Source organism: Plectropomus leopardus, chromosome 4 (assembly GCF_008729295.1).
Source record: "Plectropomus leopardus isolate mb chromosome 4, YSFRI_Pleo_2.0, whole genome shotgun sequence".
Classification (NCBI taxonomy): Eukaryota; Metazoa; Chordata; class Actinopteri; order Perciformes; family Serranidae; genus Plectropomus; species Plectropomus leopardus.
Genome location: NC_056466.1, coordinates 15367718 through 15383990, shown reverse-complemented (window position 1 = coordinate 15383990; position 16273 = coordinate 15367718). Strand labels below are relative to the sequence as shown.

Sequence of the window (16273 nt, the reverse complement as noted above, 5' to 3'; positions counted from 1 at the left end):
CCAGTAATCTCCCGCAGCAGTTTCATCTGATAGACAGGCAACTCTGTTGTTTATCAGTGGTGAACTCTTGAACTGCACCATGTTAAGACTGCTTTTCAGTTCCCCCCTTGCTTGATTGTGATATGATAAGCACTATTTATGTTGTCAGGAGAGCAAAAGTGTCCAAGAGTGGGGTAAGCACAAGAGCAAGCTTACACATGCCATCATCTCAACTTCTCGCCTCAAGATAATAATGCACATACACACATCCAACCAGACCAGCCCTGGTGCGTGCTTTTCCACTGGTGGATATGTAGAGGGATAATTTTGCAATGTCAAGAGTGAAACTTCCAACAGTTCTTCAAACCATCTCATTAATATTGCATGATAATGCATGAAAATAGCCTTCAGCTAGGCCAGCAGCAGCAGAGGACATTAAGTGTCATTTCCTCAGAAGTGAGCTAAATCAGTCCATGCGTAAACATGCATCAGAAACAATGTGTCATATTTATAAAAAAAATAGAATAACTTGTGATCAGATTATATTTATCTGATCAAAACAAAGGTTAATCCTTTGAAACCTGGTTGGACATCATTTTGTCTTTTGCTGCATTCAGACGCCCTTCACACGTCTTAAATCCTGTGCATAAAGGTTTCATTCTCTTCAAAAATATGGGAAAAGGCAATGAACAAGCTGCAAGAAATTGGTAAAAGGTGGCATGAAAATGAATGTTTAAATACAAGGATGGAAAGAGAGACCGTGAGAAATAATAGAAAATTACAAAAAAGGGAGTATGAGAATTATATATTCAAAATATGTTACAGAATAGCCCTATGTAATCTATATTTTTTATTTTTATTATTTCTTTCCCAGGTTATTTTACTTTTCTGTTTTTATATATTACTTTCCCTTTTTGTGCTAATTTTCAAGTATTTTTTTCCCATTTGTTACTTACTTTTGGGTCATTTCTTGTTAAGTTTATTATTGCCTTTATCCCATGTTTTTGAACGAAATGAAGCAGATTTGCTCAGTGAAGCACTCACAAAAATTATTTCATAGGGAAATTTTTTTAACTAAAAACACTGAAAGTTGTAACTCTTGACAGTGTCTTCTAAAAAAAAAAACAAAACATATTAATACGCATTTTAGTGAATATTACAAAAAATGTTACAATTTTAATTAACCCAGGCATGCTTTTATGATATAAAACACCGGCTCAAATAATGGACAGACAGTTGAAACCTCCAGTAATGTGATACAAAACACTTACAAAGAGTTTTCTGTTTCTCTGCCAGTTTCATTGCTCAAGTTCAGGGCCGCGGTGGAGAGGAGGGACTAGATTATCTTGAAGACAGGCGGAGGGAAACGTTCAGAGCGGAGGAGGCTCCTGGCGTAGGTGACGTCACGGCGCTGGCGACAGAATGTCTGAGTGAGGCGGGAGCGAGCTGCACGTGAATAAATCTGGGAAAACAGAGCGAGGAGGGGTGGAGATGGGGATGATGATGATGAGTATTAGTAGGAATAGAAAGAAGGCTCCCTAAACTTTTCAAGAGGAAGGATTCCCTCACCCACAACACACACAGAAGACCAGTGCACATTTACAGACATTTACAGGCCTGATGCTGATAAGGAAGAGGCTACTGAGTTTATACAGACTCTATCAGGCTTTATGACATTTAATCTCATTATAACAGTGCAATTAACTGGCATTATTCCCATGAAGATATTTTACTGATATTACAGTGGAATACAGTACAGCACCCAGTCTGATCCTAACACTGGATTATAGCCCGACATTTTCTATAGGCTAAGTGATAAAGCAGTTTTGAAATATAGCCTACATTTACCAAAGTAGGCCCACTGCACTTAAGTATAAATTTGAGGTACTTTTACTTTACTTGAGTATTTTCTTTTTATACTTTTACTCTACAACATTTCAAAGGGAAATCTACTTTTTACTTTACTACATTTTTCTGACAGTTTAAGATATGTCATATATAAAGATTTTGCATTAAAAACAACACGAGAAAAGTTTATAAAATATTGTGTTTTTTTATAAATCAAATTACCAAACAGTTTATACATATACAGTGGCAACAAGTAGTTGATTAATAAAACAGCCAACTCACAGAAAATTAATTGCCAGCCATTTTGATAAACAGTAAATAAAAGACTTTTGTATTATTATTTAGTTATTTTTAAATAACTTTAAGTTTTGGGGTGTGTTTTTTTTCTGTATATTTAATTTTTATAATTTGACTTTTTTTCTATTTTCCCATATTTCAAGTTTTCTTTATGGATGTGCGTGTGTGTGAAGATTATTTTTTGGAGGTATCCTTGGGATACCTCCACTTTATGCTATACTTTACTGCATTAAACACCACTACATTTTTCTGACAGTACAGCTACAATTATCATCGTTATGTAGCAGATTATTTTGTATTCATAAAATACTGGGCAAAATGCTTTGCTATATCTTAAGCTACCCATTTATATACAAAGAATATTGAAATTATCTCCATTTCCACCAGCTACAACATCAAGTAAAAGAAAAAATACAACTGTAAAAATACTTACAATTATAAGTTAATCTGGCAGGCCTAATGCAGTATTTTTACATTGAAGTCTAGGGTGCTACTTATACTAATGTATAGAAAAAACTGCAATACCCAGTCCTTGCCAGCATAGGTGTAGATTTCAGGGGGTATGCAGGGGGCACAACCCCTCAATATTTAGAACGTGCATTTGTCCCCTCCAATAGAAACATGAACATAGATGAATTTTATTTTGACAAAATTAAAGATTTTTCTACCTTAAGGTGATGCAAAAAAAGGCACAAATTGTTGCAAAAAAAAAGAAAGAAAATCACCAAATTGATGGAAATTGAGTGGACCCCCAACCCCTACTTCATTTGTGTCCAACCCCAAGGCTGAAATGCCAGGACAACAACACTTTTCACTTTTTATTTATTTATTTAAACAGTTTATTTAATGATTTATCCATTGAATTATATTGTCTGTACATTTTATCTAAATCTAGGTCTAGATACAGTTTTAAAGCCATCTCCCCACAATCAGGAGTAAAATGTTGTTGGGAAATAATTAACACTTACTTTATGTACTTGTTGGCCTATAACTGCTGGAACCAGTCTATAAAGAATCCACCAGATATAGCTTTTTTACATAGTTTGGGAATTACTGCAAGAGGCACCAATAAAATCTTAAAGACTCTCAAAAGATTGGTTGGGAAATTTAATTACTTGGCTCAAAAGTGTCAGCCTTTCTGTCTTTATATTGCATAAAGCAGCCACAATGCAAATATTTGCATTTTAAAAGTGGCTAACGTGAAGTAAATTATATTTCACATCACACAAATCCACTAATGCAGTGAGCACTAAAACCAAAAATCAATTACCATTGCTTATGTACTTTACTTATGTACTTATTATTGTTGTATGAGGGGGAATATGCTATTCAAACAATCTTACAGAGAGATCTTCACCCTTTCTGCAATAATGGCAATGACAGATGACATAGCAATGGCTTAATATATCACTTATTATTTACACTGATGACTGGATATTGCTATCAGGAAATCAGGAAAACAATGCGTTTCATACATCTGAACAGACATAGAGTGTGCAGCACTTTGTAACGCTGGTTTTGATAAGTGCTGTATAAATAAACTTTATTATTGTTATTATTAAAGAGAAGGTCTTGTTATTTCCTATCCTTAGACCTGCCCTGCACTGTAGTGGTAAGAGCTGAATGTGGAGGCAATGAGACGACTGTCCCTATTGCTGAGCCGTCCTCAAACAGCAGCACACCAACCACTGATGGAGAAGAGAAAAGGCCAACATAGGGGTCGCATCATTGCCACCTCTCCAGGTTGTAGCACTAATGACTTATACCCCCTTTTCATCTAAATTAGTGTGTGCATGTAGGTTTTTCAAACACAGGTAAACCAGCTAAAAAATAGGCTACAGACTGCTTTCCCATTGCCAGTAGCAGACCTGTGTACAGGGCGCAGCAGCAGATGAGTCTGCCTTTCTGTGTGTGTGTGCGGGCAGTTTGGTGTGTCCACTTGATGTGACAGACAGGCAGGTAAACAATAGACAACAGCAGGGACAGAGGTCTATGGAAATTTTACAGTGGCTAGGTTACTTCTGTTTATATATCTCTTACTTGTTCGGTCTTTCTTTCAAACTTGGTGCAGACTTGGATCAATGTTTCAGCGCTGCTCAGGAGAATAATAAGTGGGTAATTAGTTCCCATCAATGCCGATCGGAGCCAGAAGCGATAAATACCCATGTCTACTGCAGGGTCACATGACGCAGGTGTGAATGCCAATTTTATGCATTCCCACCGTATTAAAAAGCCAGATGTTAGCGGTTTTGAATGTGGCAGAGATAAGCGTGTCTTTAAATGAACCTAACTCTCAAAGGGCAGTATGGTCCTGCTGCAGCAACCCAAGTGCTACCATTGACTAAGCTGGACCTTCACACCGCCACATTAGGTAATTTTGGGGGGGTTAAAACCTGCAAAAAGATCCTAAATATTCACTACATGACAGTGACGACTGAAACTGCAGCACAATTTGACTAAACTGGTGATTGTCAGTCATTAAATTGTGAAGAAAATGTGGCAACCGTAGAGGACTTAAGCTTATTTTCACACCTGTAGTTTGATTTAGTTGTTGCACATACTTTTCCCAAAGTTCTGTGATATAATTTCATGCTCAAATTTCATTTCTCAACCTGCCCCCTTATTTTTTTGGCAGTAAATCCTGTTCTAGTGCTCAATGCAGAAATCACAATCATGTTTGAAGTGAGAAAAAGGAAAGAAGAGAAAGAAAAGAAAAGCTTCGGCTCTTGAAATAGTCAAATACCTCCCTGCTCCCTCGACCCAAAACAGCACAAAAACTACGAGGCTGACATGTTGCCCATAAAACTTGTAGAGAGGACATTAACATTTAAAGCACTTAGTAGTAGGCTCTATTAGGTCAGGGTTCATGAAGAGCGGGAGCCATTTAGAAACTCTGGAGCGCTGCCTGTCTCTAACCAGACGGAGGAAGAGCGGACTCACGGGTTAGGATTGATTACAACATTAACTCCATAGACTTCCATGAATTAGCACAGGGGTTGAAATGCTTAACGATGACTGACACAAGTGTTTAGATGACACCCCTTCACACATGCAATTCATTTTGCCATCCGAGGGGGGCTCTTGGCAGGCCCATCAGATTTTTTGCAGCAATGCATGGCATGGCAGCAGTGCATCAGGCCAGCTCGCATTTCAAAAGGGTGGCTCATTTGGCGCGGCTTTTTGCAAGTCCTTCTAGAAATAATGTCTGGGGTGGTAATATTTGAATGCTGTCTCCAGGGGCTCTCGGTTTACCTCTTCTACCTTCATCGCACAGAGACAGACGATGCACCAATCAGAGGGGGGCACTACCTTAAAGAAGCGCTTCCCCAATATAAGGAGAGTCCTCACATAAAACTAGGCTGTCTCTGTAGTAGAAAGTTAAAAATACTTTTGAAACTGGTGCTATATGACCATAGAAAACTGAGAAAGAGGTAGAAAATACAAGTACCAGAATGCATTGCGCCCTATAAGACGCTCCCACTAGTAGGTGACATAATGTGGACCGATTCGTGTGAAACAATGGCAGCTAGCAATCTCGTATTACAGTTAAACATTAAGCTACAACATGTTTCTGAAAACATTTAAAGGTGAAAAATATGCAACTCTGAAAGGATAACTAGGCACTGGTTAATTGAGGGAGGTTTACCACAGTCCATCTACACATACTACACACATAGTCCTGAGACAAAGCTGGTTAAAAATCGGCAAAACATCCATCAAAGTCCTACCAGGTTATTTTCTGGTCACAATATGACCGCTTACATGCAGTGAGGATCACTGATAAGTCCCATGCATGATGGGCAGACCTTATCTGACACCTTTTCACAGTCTCTAACAAAAAGACACACAATTGATTGTTCTCTCTGCTCTCTTTTCTAGGTTTGATCATTGAGACTCTCACTAGACAATGCTTAATATCCTATCTAAACCCACTGCGTAAGATGAGCCATCCACGGAAGACTTTGTCTGCAAACCCCCACCCTCACATACATACCCATTTCACCCCCAGCAGAGAGATCCCCCGGGCTCAGTGTGGAGGGTGGTCTGCCCCGGGTTAGAAGTGTTGGAGTCTTGGGGAGGGGAAGCGTCTGACAGCAGCTGTCACAGTCACTTGTTAGATGGGACAGTTAACTCTAGATAGCACAGCTGTCAGTCAAAGCAGTCGTGGCACGTTTTCTACAAGAGGGTGGTGACATGATGAACTTCAACCAACTGCCGCCACTTGTGAACACATGGCGGTGCACCTGTATGTTGGCCAGCTGTCCCTCACTATACAGGTGCAATCTCACAAGTTTTGCTTCACAAAGGAAATGTCTTTTTATCCTAATAAGACACATTGCACTTGATGGTGTTACCTGTATGAACTTCCTTTCATTTTGCAAAGAAATATAAGTCAAGCAAATGTTAGGACTCTAAATTGCTCAGAGGTACATTCACTGCTTTAAACCTGCAAAGTATTAGCTTTCAGGCCTGGGTGTGTACCTTTGATTAATGAATTTGTGCTTGTCATGTTATACCTTTGAAGATCTTTCTGACCTCAGCTGCTGAGCAAAGACTTGCTGATACCTGCTAAGCAAGTTGTCACATTTTTTACAAGACCTTATGTCAGTTTAGCCATAATATTTCCATTAGAAGGAACATGCTAGAGGTCAGTTGCTCTGCCAGTGGAAGTTACCCGCTCGGGCACTCTTGGCTGCTGTAAGTCTCTAGTGCACATGCCTCATGAGCCTGTAGATTCGGGTATTTTATACCTTGAAAAAAAGCTTTTTTCTCTTGATGCGCCAATTAGCAGCTCTCACAGGAATGATCAGTCGCTTAGAATACACAGCGGATGAAAGCAAATATCTGGTCATGTGTAGTCATATGTAGTGGGGCATGCACCATATGACATCTCTTTAACACAAGTGTCTCTCTCACTCAGGTCAAAAATCGAGCTGTTCTGCTTAGTGCTCCCCCTAGAGGCCTGGAGAACTTCCACTACCACGTCATATTTTATGTGTATTCCACGCAAAAAACGAGGTGAGATATATATATATATATACCTGCATAGTGTATATATATATATATATATATATATATATATATATATATATATATATATATATATATATATATATATATATATATATATATATATATATATATATATAAAATTGGATAACAGGTTTTACAGTGGACTGGACACCTACATCTTCTTGCCAAAGGTATTTTCAAGTCGTCTTGAACAATAATGTAACCTTTCTTATGTAAATAGTTTCCAACATTTCCTAATCAATCAAGGTACATAAATTAGTACACTATATTATACAAGGAGACACCAAAGCATTTAACTACTCTTCTTGATGTGACCTATTTAAAGACACCAGTCACAGTAACAGTAGATGAGGACTGATCATAAATATTTTCCCGACATCATACAAAAACCTCTCTACGGTGTAATGTCTTGCGTCAGATCAAACCTGCATCCTGCTAACCAGATCATCAAGCAGATGTTCCCTCCGTACACCCAGGCTGAGGTCATACCTCAGGAGAGAAGGGGGTCTGTGCATCTGCAGCTGGCCGAAACATTGTAAGCGATAGCCATCATGACATCACCTCTTCCTGGTTTGGCCTCCAAAAGACAGATCTGCAGGGCAAAAATAGACCGCTCCTCAAACAAAGCTGATGACTGATTGTTTGCAGTGAAAATGATTACGCTGGTGAATAAACCACAAGGACATCGGAGGTCAAATGTCATGGAGCAAAGAGAAGAGCTGTGAATGGATAGTGAGATTCTGTTTCAGTTAAACTAATATTATTTGCCAATTTTCCAGATATTTATCAAATGTGGGACACATTATTTAATTGTCTATGTTGGACTGATGAATTGTTGTTTCTGGAAAGAGGTTTTGATATTTTATATCGTGTTACATGTTTAAGGTTACCTGCACACCCTAGATGACGTGTCCTTTGATTCTTTCCAGTAGATCGTAACTTAAGACAGCCGCATTGCTCTTGGGATTGCAGCCTGTCTACCAGTTTGGTCCAGACTGAAGTATCTCAACAACTGTTAGATGGATTGCCATGAAATATTGTACAGAAATTTGTGTCTCCAAAGGAAGCAAAAAAAGTTATTTGTTTTTTATATTGTGAAAAACTTCCTCTGTATTGCTACTTGTTTTAAATTGAATGTTGTATGTATGTTAGTATTATTGAAATGAGGGTTCAACTTCAATGTGCTTTCCAAGTCTTGAAATAAATTAAAATGAAAATGAAAAAGGTGAAAGCTAGGGGGGGGGGGGGGGGGGGGGGTAATAATGGTCAGCCTAAGCAATTATTACTAAATTTTGTTGTGCTCATTAAAAATAAACATATTTATTGTTGCTTTAGTAAAATGTACAGGAGTCTGTTTTATATATGAAACCTATGAAATCTCCTTAAAATGCTGTCTTTTTTGTATGCAACCATCTGTGTTTAGTGGGAGAAAGACTGTGAGCACATGCAGGTAAAAGCAAACAAATCTGTTCACACACCATTACATTTTCTAAAATAAGATTTTGAATCCATCAGTAGCATATCTAGGCAGACTCAAGATTAACCAATGCCATTGCGGTTTGGCAAGATTTAAAGGAAGACACCATGGCCATGGACATGTGAAGCACATTGTAGTTTGACAAAATGTTCAAACATGTTTTTATTTTCTGTATAAGCTACACATTATTCAGGGTCCTCACATTCATAGAAAACCTAGAAAAGGCATGCAATTTCACATTTTCCAAGTCAGGAAAAGTTATTGAGTTGGTAAAAATCATTGAAAGTTTTAAAAAGTCATGGAATTCTGTTATGTGAAATGAAATTGTTATAGTTATCTTCCAGGGATAACCTTTCATGTAATGTAACATAAAGGCAAATTTATTTTCCGTAGCTGATGACATAACGTAGCTCCAAAATGCATTGATGTGTTATGTTTTGTTTACCATTACATATATTTCCTATTTTTTCTGCTTCCTGGAATTATGTTTGACTAGACTTTGAATGTGTTATGTTTTTGTTTTAAAAAAAAAAAAAAGCAAGTGGGGCAAGTAAAAAAAGGTAAAGATCCAAGGTTAATGCATGAATATGATTATTTCACATAGAATGTCACCAAATGCAATGCAAACCATATAACGTCTTTAACCACTATCCATCCACATGAAATATATCTCGAGGCCACACAATCTTATGTGCATGATATAATAAAATGTGGCCTCGATTTATTATTATTCTTTCTCTCCATGGCTTATAGATGTGTCTGCAAATCACTTACAATTTAATATGGTTTCAAACCATTTTCTGAGCAAACCCATAACAACAGCAGGTCACAGAGCTGCAAATGAAGTAAAGCCAACCTGGGAATTCCCTCCTCGCATGCACTCGGGGACAGAAACAGTACCCAGACACTGCAATGATGTCACCAATCTTTAATTGATCTCTGTGGTTACAGCTGTCATGTGACCAGAACAGATGTGTGTGTGTGTGTGTGTGTGTGTGTGTGTGTGTGTGTGTGTGTGTGTGTGTACCAGGGACATGAGGGGGTTAATATGTTTTATAGGGACTTGAACAGGATCAGACATTTACAGAAAAAGCTCAGTTAACTGCCCGCCCTTATTAGATAATCCTCCAGCTAAACTCCCATTCACCTTATTCCTAAAATGACCAATGCTTCACTCATGTGAGCGTGGTGTCATGTGTTGCTCTCCAGATAAGTGCACCACCCGTCTCCTCTCCCAACCCCCCCCCCGACACCCTCAGTTTAAAGACCTGGCCCTTGAGGTGGAGCCCATCGATCGTGACCATTTACAACAGTCCTTCCGGACACTCGTGCTCAGCCCAGTTAGCTGGTCCACCCTCCTTTGACCCGAACTTTATGAGTTCTGACGATTCGATTTTTCCTTCTTTTGTCAGGTGTGCAGGACCCCAAATGCTAAAAAGGCGTACCAAAAGTAAGCTCATCAAGTTAATCCTTTGAAAACTGGGCAAATAGGCTTGATTACTTTCAAAAAAATGGGAAGAAGGCGATGAACAGTTTGGGAAGAAATGACCAAATACAAGAAAATTACCTGAAAATTAGCAACACACACACACAAAAAAACAAACAAAAAAAAAAAACATCCCCTCACCCCCAAAAAAGAGGGCAAGTTTAAAAAAAAAAAAGGAAATGGTAACTTTAAACTTTAAATATACAATTATGAAAAAATTAAGAAAAAAAGCCACGTTTAAATCCATTATGTCCGACACCACCTATCTAGAGCCCCATTATTATTGTTATTTTATGATATTCTAGAAAATTAAAGGGAATGTCTTTTTGTGTAGAAGAAACTTATCATCTTGTCATAAATGGCAGTGTCATAATAAAAAATAAATAGAGAATAAAAAGTATAATAATAAAGCTTTAATTTGCATGGCTGTTTAACCATTTAGTATACATGAAGCAAATATTATGTGTACAGACAGACCTTCTCACTGGTACACAAGAGCAGTTCATCTTTAAGTACATACTGAGTGCCATCTAGTGGTACAATGTGGTCAGTGCATAGGAGTAGACTTCAGGAGGGACAGAAGGGGACATGTCTCCGTCAATATTTAGAATATGTGCATTTGTTGTTCCTAATTAATGCATGAAAGCAGAAGTAGACCTTTATTTTGACAAAATTAAAGACAATTTAATTAAAAAGTTATGCAGAAATTGTCCAAATTAGTGTATAAAAATTCACCATGATGCAGGAAATCTTATGTTTTTTATGATTTTCATTAACTTTGTGACATAATCTTAAGAGATAAAAATGTCCTCAGTTATTAATGCAATTATTCATGGATTTTATTTATTTATTGTATTTATTACATGAAATGTAAAATAATTATAACACGCAAAATGAGACAACTTTTGTTTTCAGCTACACTGTTCATATTTGTCATGGTATGTTATTGTTTAAAGTATATTTACCATATTTCTATTGTAAATTTTTCTGTTCTACATTTAGGTTTTTGAGTGTTGCATTGCATTGCCTTATTAATGTTATTATTATTATTATTATTGTTATTGTTGTTGTTATTAACTTATCATTAGTAGCAGCAGTAGTAGTAGCACATGTAGCAGTATTTATTGTATGTTTATTGTTTGCACCAAAAACTAAAGCAAATTGACAAGAATTATATGCTGATTTCAAATTGTGCTTCTGTAGCAGACACTATGAAAGAACAAAAAAATCTTTAGAATATTTAAAATGGTCTTCTTACTAAAATTAAATTCCTCTATCTCCTCCAAATCTTTTTTTTTTTTAAAATATCTTTAACTCTGTGCCTTTCAGATGATAAAATATCCCCATGTTGTTTATCCTTACTATGATATTGCCTAATGAAATTTCAGTTGAGTGCACATTTTGGTTTTAGTAATGTTTGTAATTCCAACAGTTGGAGTGTTTTCCCTCAAAATTCTGTTGATTTCAGCCAGCAACAACACATTTTTGTTAGACTGGCAGTCTGTTCTACAGCAAAAATAATGTGTTATTTATAAAACCTCTTTTTTTTTTCATTTATAGCCTGCTGCTAATGTTACATACCCGCTCGCCTTTACCTTTGTGTGTTTCTGAATTTAGGCTGGTTTTTGCAGAAGCATTGGTAACCACTTTTAAAACCACTTTTTTTGGGGTAATTTATTCATAAGTTGCTAATTGCATTTTTCCTATGTTTTAGAATTCAATCAAGCACATTTGCAGCCTATTCACATTCCAATCCATAGTACTGATATCTCAATCAGTACATTTTTGTCATTTCTGACTACTGTGTTTTGTTTGCACATCTTATAGTTTTCCATAAGATGTCAGTGTTGCACTGCAGACTGTTATCATCCCCCAAAGACGCTGTGTGAAAGGAGCCTTTGAAAGTCTCTTGGCAGCACCTGACTCACAGCTAAACAGTGGTACATTTGGATGGAAAATCAGACTCTCGGTCCGGCTTCATGAAACATTCCATGTCAAATTATTTAAACTTTTCCGTCAAAATAGACCAAATTTTTTCGAGAACCTTTTTAAACTGAAACGCTTTGCCAGTAATTCACGGAGCGAACATGGAGGAGGCCAGTGTTGATTTCCATGGTGCCAAAATAGACAGAGTAAAGCCTAAAGTAAAACAATATCTCAACCAATGGTTCATAACATCTCAGCGACGGGACAGGCTGCCAGCAGCGGTTGCAGTGCGGTCAGGTTGAGGTGAGGTTTTGGGGTTGTCGGTTCCTCCTCAAGTTTAGCTTAAGTGGAAACTGAGGCTCGGTTTGGCCTGGCTCGTGTGGGCTTAGAAATAGAGCGGGAAATGGGGGAAGCTTCTTGAGCAACACACTGTTCCTTTACATCGATGAGACAACAGAACATGAAATGTGTTTGAGTCTCAATATTGTAAACACATATACATCTTGTACTTCCTGTTCTCCACTGTCAGAGGAGTTCAGACATCAGATCGAGCACATGGACATGTAATTATACCACTACAATAATAAAAAGGTTTCCACTCATTGAAGTTTTTTCACGGAATACACTGTTTTTATTTCTCAGCTCCACTCTGAAAATTTAGAGTGTTTCCCTACAGGCAGGGTGGGGTGGCCGCTCGGCAGAGTGAATGGGAAGGTATTACACAGCATGACTACAGTCCGTCTCTGTGTCTATGTCTATGTTCCCCGACTACTGCCCTTGTGAGCTCACCGGCCACTGACAGGGAATTGGCTGCAGTCTGCTCTCACTGAGTGATTCCCCAGCGGGACAACCTGCCAAGCGGCGAGCTTGCCAGAAACCCTCTCATACATTCCTCAACAGAGTGGCCGCTGCCAGCTCGGCGAGTCTGGGTGGGTGCCACCCAGTGCTTCCTTAGCTGCCCCAGACACCTGAACTAGCACAGGAGTGGAGGAGACAGAGAGGGAAACAGGGATAGCTGGCAGGTTGCACAGTGGGAGTGAGAGCTATGTTAAATAGCCGGCAAACAGCCCTGCAGCTGTTGTGGCCTTTTCCACAACGATTCCACTGTTCCAGCTTCCACTTCAGCACTAATTAAAACTGTGCCCATCCCTCTTCTTGCCAGAACTTTCCCCACACACCTACATAAATGCTCACATGCTCTCTCTCAAATATATACTGCCCTCCAACCCCTGCCTATAACTCAAAAGTTGTCACATCTGAGTTAATTTACTGACCACCCTTCATTGTGAACATAATTACCAGTTACCACATTTGTCCTTTCCTTTTACTGATTTAAAGCTGCAATAATAGATTTTTGGCCACATGGTGGCAGCAGAATGAGCTATAAAAACTGAAATATTATCTCCCCATTAAGTTGTTATGGTAAGCAGGTTAGCAACATTTGTTATTTACACTTTCAGCAGATACAGTAGCCCAACACGTTCTTATTCCAACTTGTCACATGTTGCCACTTTGACAGTGGACTTTGGTATCTACATATTATGAGCTAGGTATCCTTCTGCATCTGATATAGATGTTCCAGGGTGCTCCTACTGTGATATCAACAAATGCACATGGCAGGATGATGCTGCACATGCTTATTTTTAGGCAACAGCACATGGAAACTCATGCAGAGATGTCCAGAAGCATATATGTTGGCACGGATGGTTAGGTTTAGGGGAAGGAGGCACATTAAGGTGTAGAAAAAAACTGCTGTTAGAGGCACTGAGCTCAGAATTTTAGCTGTCACCATCTTGGTTTTTTGGAGCTAGATGTGACCATATTTGGACAAGAGAGTGGAAATGTGTAGGAGTGAGGGGTGGATTTGACAGAAATCCTACGGTTACCACCATGGGAGCGACTTGTCAATCACAACGGAGCCACGCCCTAAAGCATACCCTGCTTTATGGTCTGCTTTGCTCTAAATGGGACCGTGTGATTTACAAAATGAATATCATGTTTTATTGGGAGAGATAAATACTTGATCCAACAGTCAATCCGCGGGTCCTGTTAAATGACTTTTGATGATTACAATGTGTAAAACGTCTGCAGTATTCATTGTCATTTAAGATTGTAACCCTTTATTTGTACCGACTGTAAAACGTTTTGAAATGATGATAGGTTGTTTCAAGGGGAAACAAAAATGGGAAAAAACGTACCTTCCTTATCTACTGAGGTTTTGCAAAAGTGTTTATATATACAATTTGCTCCTAAATTGGCAGTTATGTCTGTGTTGATTTAATTTTCCCTAATATTCACATATTCAGTACTTCTTTTTAGCTTTTTTTTAACCTTAGAAAACATGTTAAAAAAGTTTTTTATGATATTATCTACTTCATTGTTTTTGTTTTCAGCTAATACCTCCCAGTTTATCTGCAGCATCAAGAAAATATTTAAGTGAACATGAAAAAACATTTGTTTTAGTGTGTTTAAGTTATATACGTTGATATAACTCAATGACAAAGGCACTATGGACTGAGTTTGAAGCAAATTTGGACTGTTTGTAAAAAAAAACAACAAAAAAAAAAAACCAAAAAACTCAAGAGTTTTATCCTTCAAATAAATCCATGCATGAACATTTACTGAAAAGGGAACAAGAACTGCAGCTAGTTTACTTTGGGTAAGCCTTGCATGGATTTTTTAGGTGAATTTCATGTATTAATGTTTGAGAGCATAAATCTATTAAACAAATGTTTCCTGTGGTTATAAAAATGGTGAGGAGTAGAGTCACTTCCTTAGACCCGTTTCTCATGGAAATGTAGATCAAAACTTACCTGAAACCAACCAGGAAAACAGGAGGAACACAGGGAAGACCTCTGGGAGCAAACAAAGAGGAACACACAGGTAAACAGACACAAAAGACACAGCCGGGGTAGGTGGACCCGGTGAAAGGAGGGAAACACTGCGATTGGCTAACAACGAGGGTGTGGCTGGAAACGGGGGGGGGGGGGGCAAACAAGAGGAAAACAGATCAGGGGCACGTTCAATCTCAAAATGGTGTGCACTGTTTTGCTATGGTTTCCAGCTTGAAGGATGTGTGAAACAGCGTGCATCAGGTTTTGTGCTCTGAGCCAAGGGATAATTGCCCTAATTGTTATAAGATATATGTTTGTTTATTAATAACCCTTTGAAAGCTAAGCAAATTGGCTTGATTTCTTTTAAAAACATGGGAGGGCAATGATCAACTTAACAAGTAGTAAAAAAAACAAATATGAGAAAAAATAAACATCAACAAAAAAAAAACAACAACAGACAAACAAAAACAAACAACCCCCCCTATAACTGAAAATATTACAGTTTACAGTTTTCTGGACATTTTTAAAATCATCTTTTGGGCCAAAAATTGCCAAAAATATTCTGTTTACAGCAACAAAGTCTCACATTTAATAAGCTGGAACCTGATTTATTTATTTATCATATATATATTTTTGCATTTTTGTTAAATAAATAAATAACAAACAATGAATAAATATTGCTGACAAATAGACTGATCACATTTACTTATTTCCACACTAACAGAACTCTCTGTGCCCTATAGGACACACATATTGTGAAAAAAAAAAAAGAAATATATTGCTTTTCTCAGTGGTTGGGCCATAATTGCCGCACAAAAGAATAATGAAGTGCGTTGGCTTCCAAGAGAAACCTTTGGTCCCAGCCACTTCCCTTCACCTTCTTCAGAGTGGGCATTCCTATATAGATTAGCTGGAAATCTTTCCTGTTCTATCAAGGATAATCCCCCGAACAAGGCTGCCCGGCTCTCATATTAAGAATGATTTAGGCACAGTGAAATCCGGTCAGGTCAAGGCTCCACTTTCATGTTATGATGTGGCTGTTCCAGTTGTTATACCTTGTGGAGAGAATAGGAGCAGACAGAAGAAAGGAGAGGAAAAGAGAGCGATTTTTTTTTCTTTTATAACTGTTCAAACAAAGTTCAAAGTCATCATGTGGATTTGAAACATGAATTAAGGTCACTGATACAGGAGAGCTCAGTCCATTTGAAAGAAAGTGTGTGTGTGTGGCTCGAACAAGGGTGTCTGGGAGTTAACTTTTTAAGATGTTTGAGGTCTTTCGGTGATTTCCACATCAGGTTTTCCTTCACTACCCACCGCATGGCAGAACATTCATCGGGAGTGTATTAGTATGAATGAGAATTACAAGAAAGCGCGGGCGCACATGGGCTCTTT

At 38.1% G+C, this 16273-nt stretch overlaps 1 long non-coding RNA gene across 2 annotated transcripts; it reads right to left on the bottom strand.

Moving 5' to 3' along the window:
- Positions 1–1256: 1256 nt before the first annotated feature.
- LOC121941684 lies at positions 1257–14926 on the bottom strand. 2 transcript variants are annotated; one of them, XR_006105769.1, is made up of 3 exons: positions 14861–14926; positions 7584–7750; positions 1257–1441 (listed from the first exon to the last, which is right to left on the bottom strand). It is a non-coding gene; the product is annotated as an uncharacterized LOC121941684 (long non-coding RNA). The 2 variants fall into 2 exon arrangements; XR_006105770.1 differs by having other exon boundaries at positions 7648–7750.
- Between the last annotated feature and the right edge of the window lie 1347 nt (positions 14927–16273).